A 19,641-nucleotide genomic window follows, 5' to 3' on the forward strand; every position below is an offset into this window, starting at 1 on the left:
CGCATTACCAACAAATGACCATGGCAATAAGGAAATCGCCAATATCTGAATGTCAACATGCTGATTTCATGACATACTGGAATGCACACGTATTACAATAAGTAAGGTAGTAGAATAAACGAACAACAGACCAAAGGGCCACTCCCTCATATCCCTAGTGAAGTAGATGTGACATACAGTACCCCATAAGCAATAGTGAAGGATAGTAAGCTGGGAGGGCAGCGAGCGACTGGTAAAGGAACAGACCTATCCGCACCCTCTCTAAAGGGTACATGTCTACAATGAAATGATTTGCAACAGGCCCATGTAATAAAGGTGACCTTCAGCCAGCCCTTGCTTTTCAAAACAGGTCTTAGGCATGCTGGTTCTTGTAGTTTGACTCTTCCTATGACTGCTATGGACCTACAAGTCCCAGCATTTTTAGTGCTGTTGGATTGGATTGGCTGCAAAATATTACCAAGTGACTGGACAGTTTAACAACTATGTGACAGTCGATATTTGTTAATTGAGTTGCAACACACTCAGAACATGTGATGGAAAAAAACTGAATACACGGACACCGGGAAAACAATACCCTTCTGCGTAGACTGCATCTTTTGCAGTTCCCCAAATGTATCTTTACATTGAGGAACTGAAATACACAACGTATGCAGGTCTCCGTTTCCAAGCTTATGCTAAAACATAACATAAACCATACCACGATGGGTTATTCCGTTTTCAGAACAGGACAGCATTTTCGCTTCCACCTACATGGGCCTAACAGGGCTTGTTAGTCTGTTGCCGAGAGCATTCAGCTGTGCTGGAAACGGGGTGTGGATGCCTGGGGTGTGTGCAGTGCAGCTATATTCTGAACAGTGGGACTCCATAATAGTACCTGTGCTTGCACAAGAAGCCTCTTAGGAATATTTTCATGTACAACTGTTATGTCCCTTATACCCCATGGCAACCGGATCATACATTCGTGTGCCCACTTGGAAATAGTGGGCACTGAGAGTTGGTCTATTCCATTCCCATTGGTTGTTTTTGCTTGGTAATCTTTTACAAGCAGAAGGAACTGACCAGAGGTGCCTAGGGGCTTGTGCTGTTGAGCGAGGCTCTTCTCTCTGACCTATGAAAAATGGGATGGCATGCAAAATGTTGGGCCATGGTATAAAGTGGAGATAAGTTGTCTTGGTTATTGGCAAGAGATGTAGCCCAAGTGAGAAGACCCAGGCTAGAAACATCAGGATCGGGCATGTTTCCGATTCGTGGACATACATGCTCCATGTATAAGATCAGTAGGATCTGTGTTGATTCATAACCAAGTCTCATCCTGTCCTCTTTTGGTAGATGGATGGGATGGTTTTGGGTCCAGACTCTCTTACAGTTTTAACATTCATGAAGAGTTTCCTCTTCCAGGTGGAAGCAGGGTGGGATGTAGAGGTACAGGTGCAAAGTCTATGAAACTGACTAAATCCAATGCCCATTTTTCTTAAACGCCCACTTGAGCCTACGCCACCACTCAGCACCCCTCTGTCATTTAAGTAAACGACAATTAGTTCACATTGCTGGGCCCCATGTAGGTCGGAGCCTAAGAGACAGCATAGCTGTCTTGTTTAATCATGACATCTTGGGGACTTCGGAAAGCTTCCGTGGGAATGCTTTCTTCCCGTTGTTTACCATTTGCTATGTGGTTTGTACCTCATTGGCCTGCTTTCTATTTGCTTGCTCTATTTGTTTTAAGGCTGTCCAGCTCAAGTTCGTCCCATTCCCTGGCCAAACCCTATTTACTGTATTCGTCAACCAGAGCTCGTATTCTGTAAACAGGCCTTTAAATCTTGTTCTTATCGTGTCACATTTGCCGTGCGTTCAAGGACAGAGGTGAAAGGTCAGGCTCTCTCTTCCAAGGAGCTCCGTATTTACTTTTCTTTCTCTGACTTCAAAGTGAAAGGATTTATGTGAATATCATATTGGCTCCGGGGAGTACCTGAGGAACAGCCCTGGCCCGTGCAGGTAAGAGCGGTGGAGCCGGGTTGGGTGGGGAGCGGGGAAGAGGATTAAATAAAAAATTAATTTTCCCTTGTCGACGTCTGTCGAAACCCCGCACAACCACCCCCACCCCCACACCCAGCCCCACCGCTCTTACTTGCACAGGCTGCTGCTGCTGAGGAAGGCTATACGATGTTTTTTTGGTCCGACACACAGCAAAATGTAGATGCTTTGAACAGGATTTATAGGGCGCAATAAACGCCCAAGGGCGTCAAGGTGCTATAGTAGCAGAGGTGTAAGCAGAGGTGTTAAACCGCCCTGTGGCGTAAAACCAACAGACATGTAAAAGATATCCTATAGCATGAAAAGCCCGTTCTTTACGAGTGTACTCCAAGGAAGTAACTATGAAATACGCATCCTTGATTTCTTCCAGGCAAGTCTGAAAGAGGGCCTTGTGTATTAAGTAAAACTGGATTGATCATAATCCGTTTACTTGCGGGAGCCCTTGAAGGTCATGTAATCCTTGGCAGCAGACTCCCGTTATGGAACCTCCAAGATGAGCCTGTTGAGCGTGTTCGGCACTAACTATAATTTGGCTTGAATGCTCTTAATGACGTCTATGACTATGTATCAAAAATAGATATAATTTAATCTGAAAATGACACAAAAAGTGGGACAATTTACAACAGATAATTAGAGTTAAACAAACTCAGGCATTTGCATAGGATGGCCGAGGTACAATTTAGTGATTAGGCCACAGAACATACATGGCAGCACAATAGCACAGATTAATAGCAAAAAAATATAATTGTGTCAAGGGGCTGGAAGTCGACGACGTTTCGATCCATTTGTAAAATAATGAGATCATAATCAGGGCATGACAATAAAAGCCTGAGAAGAAGGCCGAGGTGAAAGGACCCATGCGAGAACAAGGAAGGGAATCTTCAACAGAAGAAATTACGGCTGGTTAGTTGACGCTGTAAATGCGCAAATGTGAGAAACAATGTCGTGGGAATCAATATCACCCGGCACCAACTGGGTGCTGGGGAAAGCCTGGAGGACAGTGACTGGCTAAATAGGGTTCGGGTAGACCGGATTTCTGGCGATGTGGAGTCCAGGTGGACCAGATTTCTTGGGATTGGCCGACGAGTTGAGGACTGGAGTCGGTTTCACGGTTTATCGTCCTTGTATTTCTATGTGAATTACAACCTTAATTCATTGATGTGAGGGAACATTGTTCCTATGTAAAATACTTGTACCCAAGGAGTCTGACTGATTGCTTGGGTTCCCTTGTTTTTATAAAACCTCTCTTCCTAAGGGCACCAAATGGTCCACTGCTGTTATTCGCGATTCGAGCTCCTTATAGATATTAGCACTCTTTGCTTGGAAGAAATCCGCGAGCTGACTGCATAGCTGTTGTTGAACATGTGGTTACAGCAGGGATCAAAGGTGTATATAACAGCATGACAATTTAAAAAAGATCTTTAGAAGAATTTGTGGCCTAAAATACTGTAGTACAGTTTTTCGCTTTTTCTTCTGTGAGAGCCCTTTTATAACTCTGATTGTAGACTTATAAGCAGTCCTTTTTTGCTCCTCATAATTCCTTCTCCAGACACGGTCCTGGTGACTGCAGGCCTGCCTCAGCAGCCTCAGTCTGTCTGAGCACCAGGGAGCCAAGGGAACTTTCCTCTTCAGCTCTATTTCCCAGATGGAGGCACCTGTATCTTTCGCTTCACTTAGCCAGGCAGAGAGATTCACTGCCCCTCTGTCCACATCCTTTTGATCAGCATAGGGCATGCTATCCTAAACATCTACGAGGGATTCAGCTGACACCCCCTTCCAGTCCCTCCTCCAAATATTGGAGTGGACCAGAATGTCCCTCATACGAGTGGAAGGCAGTTCAAATGAAAATAATACCATTTTCAGACCAGCGGAGGGGGAGCAACGATTGAAAAGTCAGCCGGGGATCATTAGAGAAGATGCCATCAAGGGTGTGTGCAGGCACATGAATGGGGTCCAAGATCAGATGTAGCAGCCCCACACAGGCCCGGGTATCTTTAAAAGCATGGGTATCTCTATGCGTACTAATCTCAAGATGGAAATTAAAGTATCCAAGAACAGATACGTTTTCCTTTCCCAAGTGGGGCTCTATGAGATTCTCTATTTCAGACGGGAAAGATGTCCTGGTACCAAGCGGTCTATAAATTAACATACGGGAGAAAGGTGCTAGAGCGAGAGGTTCTGATCATAAAATAAAGAGATTTACATGCTACAGCTGTTAGTCTCAAGTTGACATTGGTATTGTGCTTTATAAATCACAGCCAAGCCTCCTCCTAGCCTTCCTAGTTCTACTTTATGTTTTATCATGGACCTCGGATTAAGAACTCTTTATGGGTGGGTTCCAACCTACCTTTAAGGCAGCTTTTATAGCCCTATAGAAGTTGTCCAATGAACCAATGTTTAGAAGGGTTGTCTTAACACCACAGGTAATACACGGGCTGTGCCTTTGGTCATACATTTCGTCAAAGCATAATGCTCTACATTGATTAGGCTCACCCTTCCGAAGTAGATTCAGGAGTTGTTCTCTGGGGTAAACCATAGGAGGAGGCTTACCTAGATTGACTGGACCAGGGGTTCGGGCGCTGGGCACGTTCTGGGCGTAGATGGGCTTGCCTTTTAAGTAGAGTAGATTAGAGTTGAGCGACTAGAGCGCTACCCGTCCAAAATGGCTCCCTCCTGTTTAACCAGCATGCCCTTCCCTCCACAGCAATCGGCTCAGTAGAACCGCTGTGTACCGGAGAAAGGACAATTTAAAGTGCAGTGCAAAGTTCAACCCCAAATATCACCAGTTAAAATCAGGCAAGTAAAAACAGTGATAATAGTAAATTACAGCGTGCAAGTAAATCGGCGGTGAAGCAACTAATGGTTTCGCACTCTCATAGCTTTTAAGTAGGGTCTCTTAGTCTAACGACTAGAGCACTAGCCATCTAAAATGGCCTGCCCGTTCAACCAGGAAATGGGCAGCAGCAAATGTCTCTAAATGAACTCTGCTGATCTTTCAGAAGCAGAAAAGCCTAAATGAAGTACATTTTTAGAACTTCTGAAGTGTGGTAGAAACAAATATTTGAAAACGATCAAAACAAAGCAATACACTAGGTGATGTCATTTCCACACATTATCGTTTGTTCACTGTATACTTTTATCAGTGAAACTGCACATCTATGAAAATGTAATGGTGATTTTAATTGAAGATGTGTTGTCTGTAATGGGAGTGTGGTACCACATCATGAATATTCGACTCTACGCCACTGTGGTCTACTCTGCACCACTACACTTTAGACTATGCTACTGCACTCTGTACTACTCATTTCTATGCCACTGCACTCTATGCCACTACACTGTACTCTGCTGTACTCTACACCACTCTTCTCTTTGCCAATGCACTCTATGCTACTCTGCTCTACATCACTGCACTCTACACCACTCCAGTCTAGGCCACTCCACTCTACTCTGCACAACTCCACTCTACGCCCCTCTACAAATACACTCTATACCACTGCACTCTATGCCAATACACTAGAAGCTACTCTAATCTACTCTGTAAGATGGCACCCTATGCCACTGCACTCTAAACCACTTTACGCCATTACTCTACCCAACTGCACTATAACCAGAGAGTCCACATTTCTGTTTTTTAACTGAGACTTGGCTCAAGCCCCACACTGTCCCGTCTATTACTATGGGGGTGCCGACAGGGTACAAAATTGTGAGGATGGACCGCCCTACCAAAATTGGGGGTGGATTAGCCATTGTTTTTAAACAGGAAATAGAGGTGGTGGTTACCGAGACTGTCTGTAACTCACAAATGGAGCTCCTTATTTTCACGATCAACCCTTGTTCTAGGGAATCTAGGAAAGGGGCACTAGTTTATCGACCCCCTGGTCCCATAAGGAATTTCTCCATCCACCTCGTGGAAGTTCTTGCCCCTGCAGATGAATTCTGACTTCATTGTGGTAGGGGATTTCAATGTCCATAGTGAGTTATCAACATGTCCTGAAGCACAGATGCTCCTGGATGATATGACCACACTTGGTTTGAACCTAATGAATCAGGGTCCTACTCACATAGCGGGTCATACACTTGATCTTGTGCTATGTAGTTCGACCCACATAAAATGTCTTCCTCCCCACCAGGTGGATTGGACTGATCATGCTATCATTGAATTTTACACCCGCTCCAACCATAAGGTAAAAGGTATCCAGAGGACTATGGCAGATGTCAGAAGACCCTGGAATAAATTAACTCCAGAGACCTTCAGGGGGAAATATCTAGAACCCAATTGGGTTGAATGTGGGGACAATGTCACCTCTGCATTAACGAAATTGAATGAAGCTATTACTATAACTATTGATCAGGTTGTTCCTTTGAGGACTTACAAAGTGCGACCGGCCCCTAAACAAGGAGTGAGGTATACAGACGATCTTAGACAGCTAAAACTCATTACGAGAAAGTTAGAGAAACGTTGGAGAGCTACACACAAAGTAGAAGACAAAGAAAATCACAAAACTTCCTTAAAATGTTACCATAAGGCTATTTGGGCTGCGCGGAAACATCATATCGCAGCCCAATTATCAGCAGCCGGTAATAACTCCAAAGTTCTCTACCAAATTCTTCAAACATTTACCAAGCCCTTAGCCTGCGAATTGGATGGGACTGAGTCCCAGGAACTGTGTAATAATATTTCACAGTTCTTTGTCAAAAAAATTGATGGCATTTATGCTAAGATTCTAGCCTCAAAATCCACTGGTGACAATATGGGCTCTGTTGAGGGCATGTCTCAGCCTATCTCCAGCTCAGCAGAAAAGAAGATAAATGAACTTGCAGAATTTCCACCGGTATCAATGGAGGAATTAACCATCCTAATCACTCAGACAAAGAGTGGCTGTCCGTCTGACATCATCCCAGCACGGGTGATGGCACTTTTGAGTGATATGCTGGGGACTGGAATTCGGCAGGTGATCAATCTTTCTCTGAATACAGGGGAAGTTCCCCTTGATTGGAAACGTGCTTTGGTCAGACCTCTACGAAAGAACAACTCTAATCCGTGGTCAGACCTAACAAACCTGAGACCAATCTCCCTTTCTTAGGGAAGCTCACTGAGAAATCTGTCAACCGACACTTATCCAAATACATCGAAAGTGTAGGGGGGCTCGATCCATCCCAGTCGGGGTTTAGACCCCGGCACAGCACTGAGACCGCCTTGCTGTCCGTCGCTGACGATCTTCGTATGCTCCAGGATAGGGGTTTTTCCGTTGTCCTGGTGCTTTTAGATTTGTCAGCGGCGTTTGACACGGTGTCACATGACATCATGACCTCCAGGCTCACCGACATCGGTCTGGGTGGCAAGGCGCTGGCCTGGCTAAGGAGCTTCTTCACCAATCGCACTCAGAGAGTCATACTGGGTCCTTATCAGTCAGAGGAGGTTGAGATCTCAAAGGGGGTGCCACAGGGCTCGTGTTTGAGCCCAACGCTTTTTAACATCTATGTGGCACCCCTAGCGAACATCATGAGATCGCATGGGTTTATTCCTGTATCGTATGCAGACGATACCCAACTCCTCTTCCCGTTTAAAATCATGACTCCTGAGGTGCGTAACTCCTTTGCACAGGGAATGAAAGAGGTGGCACATTGGATGGCAGCTAATTTCCTTCAGTGTAACGTCTCTAAGACTGAGGTGATGCTTTTTGGGGAAGCCAAACGGCTATGGACTCCTGACTGGTGGCCTCAAGATCTCGGCCCAGTCCCTACTCCCAAAGTGGTAGTGAAAGATCTAGGAGTTAAGTTGGATCAGGAGCTTGCCCTTAAACATCACGCTAACCAAGTAGTAAGCTCCTGTTTCCATGTCATTGGCCTTCTACGACGGGTATTTCCCCTCTTACCTGATTCCACCAGGAAAACACTAATTCAGTCGCTCGTGCTGAGCAGACTGGATTACTGTAATGGTCTGCTGTTAGCCGCCAATGAGGGGGTTATTGCCAGATTACAGGTCGTGCAGAATACTGCTGCACGACTTGTCTGTAATGCCCCAGCCCGCACTCCCTCAATCCCATTACTAAGTAAACTTCATTGGCTCACTGTGAAACAGAGGGTGTCGTTTAAAATATGCTGCACCATTCACAAATGCCTTACTGGTAAAGGCCCTGACTACCTAACCAGGAGGTTCATTCCCTATGCCCCTTCAAGGTCTTGGAGATCGGGGGACCAAGAACTGCTTTGTGTCCCTAGGTTCTGGAAATCCCGACAAGGGGGTAGAGCCTTGTCAGTTGCTGGTCCAAAGCTCTGGAATAATCTCCCTCATGACATCAGAACCTGTAAGGAACATTTTCCTTTTAGGAAAAAATTAAAAACTTTCCTGTTCAATCATTAATCCTGATAGGGAATCTGTTACACTTTGGATAGGGTCTCTGCTCATTGATGTTACCAAAGGCGCGGAGATACTCCTCAGGGAGTCGAGTTCCTAGCGCGGTATAAGTCAGTAAATAAACCTGTACCACTCCTCTCTAAGCACCTCATTCTGCCCTTCACCCCTCCACACCACTTTACTCTACTCTGAAACAATCTACTCTATGCCACTGCACTATTCCACTCTACACCACTTCACTCTACGTCACTGCACCACTGCAGTATATGCTACTGCTCTCTATGCCACTTTACCCTGCAACATCACAATCCCCGTCACATAACTCTACGCCACTGTACTCTGCACGCTACAGCACTACACTCCATGCCACTACACTCTACTCTGCACCACTCTACGCCACTGCACTCTATGAGACTCTACTCTTCACCACTGCATGACAATTTACTCTACGCCATTTTACTCTACGCCAATTTACTCTACGCCAATCTACTTTATACCTCTGCACTCTATGCCACTGTATTCTACGCCACTGCACTCTACCATGCACCACTCTAATCTACGCCACTGCATTCTAAGACACTGCATTGTACACCACTGACTACTAAGCAAAAACAATAATTGATGGACGGAATGTTGCACAATGGCAAAACATTCACCCCCAGTCACAGATCTGGGTTTAATCCATCGTTATTTTTACTCACCACACCACCCCAGTTCAGACATGGCCATATGCAAATCAGTCTTGACCCTGTGCCTCATGGGAACAGTGCAGCCCGAACTGCCAAGCCATGTCTTCCCTGGACCGGAATCAAGCATCCTAGGACCGGTTTCTGGCTATCAGCCGTCATCAGCCAGGATAGCTTGATTCCAGTGGCATGGAGAGCAGGAGACTCACGTCTGAGCATACCCGTCCCACTCGGGGTGACAAATGCAAAAACAACAATTGATGGACGGAATGTTGCACAATGGCAAAACATTCACCCTTAGTCACAGATCTGGGTTTAATCCATCGTTATTTTGCTCACCCACCACTCCAGTTCAGACATGGCCATATGCAAATCAGTCTTGACCCTGTGCCTCATGGGAACAGTCCAGCCCGAACTGCCAAGCCATGTGTTCCCTGGACCAGAATCAAGCATCCTAGAACCGGTTTCTGGCTATCAGCCGTCATCAGCCAGGATAGCTTGATTCCAGTAGCGTAGTGAGCACGGGACTCATGTAAAAACCGTGGCTTATTAATGCTTAGATCTCTCTTAACTGTTTTCATTCACTCTGGTTTGTTTCAGGAGTAGCTAGCGCAGAGACACAGTTGTTGGTATTTGTGCGCTCTATAAATAGGTATAACATAACATAACAAAGACAGAGGTCAAATGTCAGGTAATGTCTTCGGACAAATTGTTGCTTATTCTTTTAACATGGGATTGGTGTTTACTCTTCCCTCTTGGACTGCAAATGAGAAGAGTTTTTAATGTGAAGTGTGTGATAATCTTGCTGGAGTACATTAAGTATGTAGCATGTCATTGTTTTGTAACAACCACAATAAAGAACCTACACGACTGAAATGGTACCCTCTAGATGATAATCTCGAGAGGATCACCGCTCAAACTGATGCTGTGTATGTAATAATTGTTAGCCAACAAAAGGAGACCAGGAGAGCAGTGACCAATTTGTAACTGCTCCAGGCTTCTTTTTTTGAATTTTCATTTGCTTCACACTTTTTTAGAAGGAAAACACATGAGATACTGAATAGAAGGATAATTCCTGTAAATGAACTGTATGCATTCAGCAGTTAGGAAAGCAAAAATTAAATACTCTTTTTTGTAATTCAAGGCACGCTGGAAACAGAGATTTTAATAGGCACAAAACAAATCAAGACATTTCACGTGAGGAAATTATAAATATTCACAGAAACCCAATTTCTACACATTATCATTTGAGTGCCATATTGTTTTATCAGTAAAACTGTATGTCTGAGCAAATTCAGTGACCATGTCAAAGGAAAATGTGGGGTCTGTAAATGACGTTGCGCTGCTACACAATGCATTAGTAACATTGACAAAATCGCCCCTCTTTATGGCCAGTAAAGGCAGGTGGGTCGCAAAAGACTAGTTCTAAAAAGTGGGAGGTGGTTCTAAAAAGTGTGGGAACAACTGTCCAAGAGTTTTCACATATGTTCTGACATGCCATTAGTACAGACATCCCATCACAAACACATGTAAAGTTCACACTAGCTAATCCTAGCTGCACCATACACTCAGAAGGACCCAGCACTTGCTCATAGCAGGTCTCTGGTGAATACCCAAGAAAAGCACAGAAGGGTGAAATGAGACAGGGCGAGGAAAACGAAAAGGGGTTTAAAAAAAAATGATCACGGGACGCAGCAACTGTGAAAACCATTACAGACAAGATGTAAGAAAAGACAAGTGAATGCCTGACACGTGTAACTAAGTGTATGACGACGAACGCAAAATAGAGCTTCTCCTAAGCTCATAGGAGTACAATAAGGGAAGGAAGTAGCATTTCTTTTTTCGTTTTGGAAAATTATTGTATCATTTATTAATTTGTTGGACCTCTCAGGGCTTGATTTAGCTGGGAACGAGTAATACATTGAAAGTTTTCTGAACAGGGTACCCCATGTTTCAATTTAATGTGAGTAAAAACTCCAAACCATAGTCGATTCTTTCTTTACTCTGCCGAAGTGGTGACCCGTCCCTTGGACGAAGCCCCCCCCACTATCAGGCATCTGCGCCTGCCCTTGCTGGCCACATCTCCCCTGTCCCAAAGATTCGACGAGAGGCTTCATGGCTGCTGCTGTGCTGAATATTACATGTCACGCATACCGCCCTGACAGACATCTGGACTGCCCTCCTGAACACCAGAAGAGGCCCATAACATGTTGTATAAACCCTGCGATGCTGTGACTACACCACCCGGCTGCTCTTTCCAATCCAGGCAGACACGCAATGATTTATTTACAGAAGGCAAAGGTGCCCCAGGGTAGGAAACGCCTTTCTTTGGACTGGGGGAGGGGCGGAGAGAGAAGCTGTTTCCTGATGTCCGTCTCTCAAACACTTCCTAATGTAAGTGGGATCAGTTGGAATTTGCATGTAAATGGGGGTTTCTGTTTAAAAACCACCGCTGTGGGGGTAATACACATATGCAAAACTGACAAAGACAAAAAAAGCAGCAATTGAATAAAAAACAAGCATTGGCATAGCCAATTGGTCTCGCCTTTGGGACCTTATAAGTTTAGCCATGCAGCAAACTTCTTTAATTGTTGCAATTACAGGATTTACATGTAGCCACAAGATGGCAGAAAAGGCACGCATGTACGAACGATGCCAAGTGGCGGAATGAGTTTAAAAATGAGCGACACTAGCAAGAAAATGGATGTAGAGGAGAAATATATTACCACTGCGCAAATGCGAAAGTATTTTTGCATGCAAAGTTTTACTCGATATACACTTTTTCATGCAAAAAGTCTTTCCCTTATTTAGAAGTTGGAATTCATGGATTTACCAGAAATATTCTCAAATTCCTAAAATGGCAAACATCCGATGGAGGTAAATGGTAGGTGCAGATTTCCAAAGATTTTTGTGATTTGGGGCCCCCGCTTGTAAGAAGAGCTCTTGCTGGGCAGCACAGAGATGTATTTGTGCAAATAGATAATTGTGCGACTTAGAAATACTCTGAATATACCAAGTGTTTTTATAACAAGTGTAAAATGGCGCAGCTAGGACACCGGATTAGCTGGGCGTTGTGCGAGAGGCTGTTTTAGGGTTTTATGCTAGTCTGAATATGGAGAACTCGTGGCGGTAATGGGTTGCAGAGGTTCCTGTTGATGAATGAAGGAACCCTTGGATTTCCATTTTCACTTTCATAATATAGTATTATTTCAATGCAGTTTTAACAGTAAGTTCTAAAGCTGCTATTAGCCTCAGGTTCAGCTGTGACTAAATTTGTTGGAGTGGCCTTTCTTTTTAGCCTTGTATTCATTTGATTATAGTGATTATATTGATTATACTGCTCTATTCCCTTTATTTTGCTGGAATTTTTACTGATGTTTGTTCTGATTGAGTGACTTTTATGGTCTTAGTGCAAAAAACCGAATAAGGTTTATTGATTGATTTTGAAGTTCTACAGGTATTACAAAAAATTGCGAGGGCCAAGTAAACAAATGCGTCTCCACAATCTGCTTAAATTCCCATACCTTTGTGTGATTCTCAGCAATCCTGCTTTGCCAAAATGTGTGATTCTGGGCAAAGTAGTTCTCAAGAATTTGAGTTGCCGCAAACTCATTTACCCTCAGTATTATATTAAGAATAAAGGGAGTGTAAAAATATTTTGCAGTTTTTTATGCTTTATGTATGACTCCTCTGTAACCACAGGATCTATGTTTCCTCTGACAGCAGTTATGTTGTGTATTAGTAAAGCAAACTATCACCCGCAAGAGGATCCTGGTGCTGAGGAGGTGTGTGTACCTAGTGTTGCCTAGGGTAGGCTGGTTAATTGAAAAGCCAGGTCTTGTGCTTCTTGCGGAATTCAAGAAGTGAGGAGGAGGGTCAGATATGGAGTGAGAGGTCGTTCCACGCTTTAGGAGCTATGTAAGAATACACCCGTCCTCCGGATCTGGGTCTGCCTATATGTGGGATGTGTGAGAGCAGGAGTGGAGCTGTGTAGGTCGGTTGAAGGAGAAGCGACTGTTCAGATAGGTGGTGCCTAAGTTGTGTAGTGTCTTGAATGTATCTGTGAGGAGGTTGAAATGATAGTGTTTGTGAATCAGGTGCCAGTAGAGATCCCTGCAAAACCAGAGGGGATGATGGACGGAGTGTTGTACATTGCAAGCACTCACCCCCAGTCAATTGATCAGGGTTTAATCCATCATCATTCTTCAGCTCACTCTGCCACCCCAGTTCAGACACAGCTATATGCAAATCAGTCTGACCCTGTGCCTCATGGGAACAGTCCAGCCCGAACTGCCAAGCGTTGTCTTCCCTGGACCGGAAACAAGCTTCCTAGGACCGGTTTCTGGCATTTCAGCCGTCATCAGCCAGGCTTGCTTGAATCCAGTAGCAAAGTGAGCAAGGGACCCACGTCTGGGCATACCCTGCCAACTTAGGGCGAACAAAGCAAAGCAAGACAAAAGGGGATGATGGGCGGAGTGTTGAACATTGCAAGCACTCACCCTCCGTCAACTGATCTGGGTTTAATCCATCATCATTCTTTAGCTCACTCTGCCACCCAGTTCAGACATGGCCATAGAGATCCCTGAGCATGTGTTGTAATGGGAGTTCTATGTGGTAGGTTGAGGATGAGTCTGGTTGCTGAGTTCTGTATGGTTTACGGTCTTCTAGTGAGTTGAATTGTGATTCTGAATAGAGGGTGTTTCCTAGTCCAATTTAAAGAATGATTAGGGCCCGAGTGACTCAGTGAATGAACAATGTCACTTGATTACACAAGACCCGGGGAGGCGGCCATATGTCCTGAAAAAACGTGATCAAGCCTGCTTATTAACCAGTGGGGAGAAGTTGTGCTTCCGTAGCCTACATGAATGAGTTAAAATCCTTGCAAGTAAAATGCTTAACTTTTTTATTTCACTTGTGCAGAAAACCAGCTGCTCACCGCTTGATTTTGTGCCCTCTGGGACTAGAACCGCTTATTATTTGCTGTGCTTTTGTTTGCTCAAACTTGCTGATCGTGTGAAGCACATGGTAAGTGTTCCTTGAATGCACAGACCGTTTACCAAAACTTTTTAAAGAGCTGCGACACACACAAAAACATATTTTTATAACAGTAATGTAGGTGTGGTCAACTGGGACCCAGCAATGCACACGTTATCAGGAAGCAGATGTCACTACAGCAGTCCTAAACAAACGCAGAAATCTGACCACACGACACTGTAATACAATACCGAACATGCATTGAGTTGTCATTCCTGATTCACCAAAAACAGTATTTTGGATACAAGTCCACTGACGTATAACGTCAAACAGAATCAGCAGCAGTATTTCCAGTGAGCTGAGCTCTCTGCCTTCCTATCTCTCATTCTGGGGGAGCCGAATAGCAACACAGATTGCAAAATCTATCAGAGACAATGCCAGTTATTTGTTCATACGTTGCTATTCTGTGCTCCTTCACACATTCAGCGGGGGGTGAGGAGGACTGCCGAGCCCCTGTGGCGTTAAGTGCATATTAGCAGCAGTAAACGAACTCGCCAGCAATCTATCTAATCATTAAATGAATTTTAAAACTGCCAATGAAGCTTATCTTGGTAGAACTAAATCTACAATTTATAGCAGTTTGGTCCAAACCTCTCTCCGGTACTTTTGTGACGATGGTCAGTCCTACATAATAAGGAATATGTCATATGGTTCCGAAGTAGCGTACTACTCACCGAAAAGCGCTTCACCGCCACGTCAGCGCTATAAAATAAATACAAATACATGCGGACGAGGAGCAACTTCAACATCTATAATGATCAGGGAGGCCGGCACTTTTCGATGTTGCCTCCCTGACCAAGTATCGACCTCGGAAGGATGAAATGCGTTGGTTTGTAACGTGAGACCAGCAGATTAAACACAGATCTCTACGTCGGCAGATGCATTAACTCACTCAGCTACATTAAAAACCGATGGCATACAATCAAGCATCTGCCCTCGTGCTCCTTACCTCCAGCTGTTGCGCCGCTGCCTCCTAACGACATGCCACAGTGGAGACTTCTTTGTGCGGGTGCAAGCAGCGACTAGCAGGAGGATGTGAATATCCTTAGCCACGCCCCACAGGTGACGCGCAGTGCCTGCCGCCCAATGAGCGGCCGCTTCCGAGGACAACCAGGGCTGTCGCACAGCTGGATTGGCGCAGCTGCCTGGAGCCATCCGCTAGTCCGACTGCGGTAACCATAGCAACTGCCAGCAGGCGGAGGCGGAGGAGGAGAGAGCAGGCCGCAGATAAGATGCGGCCTTGTCTCTTGTTTATCTAAACTCTGCAAGTTACCGCGCCGCCCCCTGCCCCATGGAAGGACCTTTGTGATGCCAATCTCAGCCCATAGGCCGCGAACAGAGATAAATAACGAGGCCTTCCGGGTACTTTAGTCGCAAAGGCCGATGTGTATTTATTTATTTATAAAGTTTTATATAACGCGCGCGTGACCCATGAGAGTATCAGAGCGCTTTTAAGTATACAGTATAAAAACACAAGAAAAGAAAAGAAAGAAAGAAAAACTTTTTTTTTCAAATGAGGTAGTAAACCAACATTTTATATTTGTCATTACGTACAGATGGGTTGTATAGTATACGAATAACATAGATGACCCGTCTCCAGCAGTTACTGAGTCATTTTTGCGTCATTTAATGTAACGTTTGCTTTTGTGTTTTGTTCACTTGTAATGTTCTCATGTATCAGTTCTGTTCCTATTGTGAAGCGCTCTGACACCTTCGGGTAAAGTCCGCGCTATATAAAAATGCATAAATAAATAAATAATAGGTGGTTGTGATAATAAACACACATATGATATTTTCATTTGATCCACCATAGGTATGAGGTCTATGGATAATATAGGAGACCCATGGCCAACAGAGTGATGAAGCAAAGCTTCGCATATTTTGCGACTTGCCGAATTCATGAACCTCGTTTATGTGTAACAAGGTATTAATTTGTACGTCTTACTAATGTTTATTCTATGTTTAAACGAGGTTTCCCGACGCTTGCCTATGTGTTTTACTAAAATAATTAACTCGAGTCCTTTTAAAATGGCCGCTGCTTGAAAGTAAGTGTCTGCGCATGCGTCAGTCACACTCACGTGTCCTGATGTGTTTGCAGAGTTGGAGGGAAATAGTTGCGCATGCGTAATGCATAGCTTTGCCAGTAACGTGGTACTGCTCGTGCCACTGCTCTTGTGTACGTATTCATGTAGCTAACATTTAGACTGCATAAGTATATTTTATAGTGATAAGTTGAAAGAACAAACCCTGTGATGTGTTTTCATAATGTTATTTCTATGTATTAATTTGTTCTCGCTTACTTTTCATGTACCGCGGGGAATGGGGGTCTGACTGAGCTGAATGCCATCTTGGATGGCCTTTCTGCGCATGCTCCTCCATCTGGGGAACTGACAACCTTGGCTGATGGAACTCATTGTCTTTCCCTGCAGTTTCTCATGGGAACCCCAATCTTGCTAGGCGGTACCCAAAGATGCAAATTAAGCATCCAAATAGTGTGTTATGATTGGTGTGTTACCCAAAGCCTACCTTAGGACCAATCCAAATTGAGGGATTCTGACACTTTGCAACATCGGGGGGTGGTACACCGTCCCCAAAACTGTAGTTCTACCCTGGGTTCACCTAGGGAATTGTCCGACTTGTCTGGTGTAGCTGACCTGTCACTGACCCATCGTACTCAATAGGTGACGGAAGATACAGAGCGCTGCAGAGCACTCTGTCCGAAATTGACCATAGACTAAGGTTCTACTGAACCTTAAAGTGCTGGCGAAGCACTTTGCTGGGAGTTCGCTGATCCAATCGGGGTCTTGATCGATAGCTGCAGAGAGGGTGGAGTGCAGGCGTTGCTTCCAAACTGCGGGTGCGGTCCTGTCCTGAGCGGTCCTGTCCTGAGGGTTTGCTGTCCTGTCCTGAGGGTCCTGTCCTGATTCCTAATCTGAGGGTATCCTGTCCTGTCCTGGGTGTCCATTCTGCACCTGCTGTCCATTGAGGGGTATCCTTCCTTGAGGGTTTCCTGTCCTTAACTGACCCGTGGCCAGGGTTTGGTTTTCACACCAGTCTAGGTAAATATTGCTCAAAACTCTTTAAACTTGCACCTTTCTATTTTTCTGTCTTTTGCTTCAATAAAGGCACACCTTTGCACATGTTGATTTTTCCATGCTTTTTGCCGCAACTATTGAAACGTAAAGTCAATTGCATATTTTCTTAACTTGTTCCTATGTTATCCTACCTTTTAGAAATCATATTTTGCATTGCAGTTTGTCATTTTCTGTTATGGTCTAGAACGGCCTTACTTAAACTGTTTAAAGAAATCTTGCCTTAAATGCATAGCGTTTTCCTGTTGTATCTCATATTTGCATTTCCATGATTACCCTGACTTTATTTTTCTATAGTTATGTACTTTTCATTATCTTGATTATTGATTGTCTTATTCTTGTAAACTTAATGCTCAACGAAAACGAACTTTAGATAAAGCTTTTAAAACTTCCAGTTGTCCGTGGTCATTTTACAACAGTATTGAATGTCATTTTGAGTTGGTATTTTGCTGCCTTTCCTTTTACAGCTAGCTCCCTTATCCGTTGAGGTCATAGGTACCCGTGTCGGTGGATGGTAAGTCGGGTACGCTGAGAAATAACAGTAGGGAATTTCACACAAATTGGTGGCAGCCCGTGAAGTCACCCTGTCAATGAATAGCGTAAATTGAAAGTATATGGGCCCGAAGCCGGAAACGGCGAAATTATTGGCTGGGTGACCTCGCGCGCTCCATCAGTTTTTCTGGCTAGCAGAGGATGGTTAGGGACTAGTTGAAGGTTAGGCAGGATTAGTCAGACTAGTTAAGTCGGTAGCTGCTAGTATATTAATGCTGCTACAAAAGCGGCCATTCCGAGGGAACCGATCACTCTCTTGAAAGGGGTTGCTTTTTGAAAATTCATGAATTGTTTTATTATTGTTATTCTTGTTCTTATATTGTTATATGTATTAATTCATGCATTTGTAAACCGTCTCGTTTTATGTTGTCCGGACTCCCCGGGGAATTGAAAGGGCAAGTGGTGAATAGAATCCATTGTCCTGAGGTCGCAGGCTCGAGGAAAGTTAGGTGCAGGTTAGGATAACCGGGAAGCACTAACTAGGGTTTTTCTGAAATACGTGTGTGAATAAATGACAGTAACGAGGTTCATTGGCAAAATTCCCATAGTGGCGTAACCTAGTAAGGGTCACATCGGAAGAGTAGCAGGTTCCTCGGAGCTAGGGTGAAAGCAGAGGGGTTCGCTGGGAAACCTTAGACTCGGATATATCCCGGAAGAGTGGATGAGTTTAGGGGAATAACAGGTTCACCGATGCTAGAGTGAAGGGTAGGCGGAAGAGATCTGCCCGCAGCGCGTGAAAAGTAAATGGAAGTAGTTTACTTGCAGTGAAACAAAGCTATCCTGTCTAGACACTTGAGTACTGTGGCGAATGTGTATTCGTTGTTAAATAACCAAGCACTGAGCACTTTAGAAAGAAAGAAAGTTTCCGTTACCTTGTGAAGGGAGGGAGTCAGTCGCGAAGCGTCTCTGACGTCACTCCGTGCCGCGCTGGGATTGGTAGAAGCAGCGGGCGGGTAGCAGGGCTGGAATTGTAAAGGAGGGGTGAAGCGCCGGAGCGTGAGGACAGTCTCACGAAGGGGCCGCGCACCCATTGGCCGAGATTCTTTGAACACGTGCACCTCATTGGTCGCACGGAACTGCAAGGCGCATTCTGATTGGAGGTGACTTTGTAAACAGAGTTAAGCGTAGAAATCGTATGTGGCACTCGTATTGTCCAGAGACTAGACCAGATCCAAGGAACCAAGGGTTTGAAAGGGATCAGTGGAAAGCCAATAGATACGATATTATGTACGGAGCTAAGAGAAAAATGTCCCTTGTAAATAGGGTAAAGAATTATTTTAAAACGGACAAACCGATTAAGTCTAGGGAGGGCGTTATTGTCCCCCCACCGAATACTCCTGCCTCGTTCATGATGTTTGACCGGGGGTACAATACCTGTGTGTGGTTTGAAAATTGGGTGAAGTACACAAAAGATGACGGAATATTGGCTTTTCCGTTAGACGGTACTTTTAATGGCAGGATTTTATTTAATTTAAGAACCCGCATGAATGAATTGCATCCCAGACCGAGACTAACGCAGTATGAGGCATTAGAGGAATGGGAAATTGAGGCTTTCGAAAGGGAGAAACCCCGAATGGACAAAGGTCTGACCAAGTGGTATCTAAGGCTGAAACAAGAGACCAGGGATAAAAGGATGAAACAGTGGAGACAGAGTATGATTGTTGAGGGTCTGTTTCCCATGATGCCAGCGGGTGCCCCTTCTGCGGGAGAGAAAAAGACAGAAAAGAGTAAGCATTGGGGAGCGCCTGGGGAGTCAGACGATGAATTATTAGATGACATTTTTACGCGAAGCCCGCCCCCTTATAATGAGGGAGCCCGACCTTCCAGTGTAGGAGAGAATCCCCAGCGTCCATCTATTAAGGAGGAAGACAGATCCCTAATTAGGGGA

At 44.6% G+C, this 19,641-nt stretch overlaps 1 protein-coding gene across 1 annotated transcript in view; it reads right to left on the reverse strand.

The window, feature by feature from the left end:
- The window catches only part of LOC144826004 (7-dehydrocholesterol reductase-like), an 84,175-nt gene extending 69,015 nt beyond the window's left edge, over nucleotides 1-15,160 (reverse strand). The window contains exon 1 of the mRNA XM_078684240.1: nucleotides 15,059-15,160. The gene's annotated coding sequence lies outside the window, so the exon portion shown is untranslated. The remainder of the gene's footprint in view (nucleotides 1-15,058) is intronic.
- Between the last annotated feature and the right edge of the window lie 4,481 nt (nucleotides 15,161-19,641).

The sequence above is a fragment of the Lissotriton helveticus genome, chromosome 3_2, assembly GCF_964261635.1.
Source record: "Lissotriton helveticus chromosome 3_2, aLisHel1.1, whole genome shotgun sequence".
Classification (NCBI taxonomy): domain Eukaryota; kingdom Metazoa; phylum Chordata; class Amphibia; order Caudata; family Salamandridae; genus Lissotriton; species Lissotriton helveticus.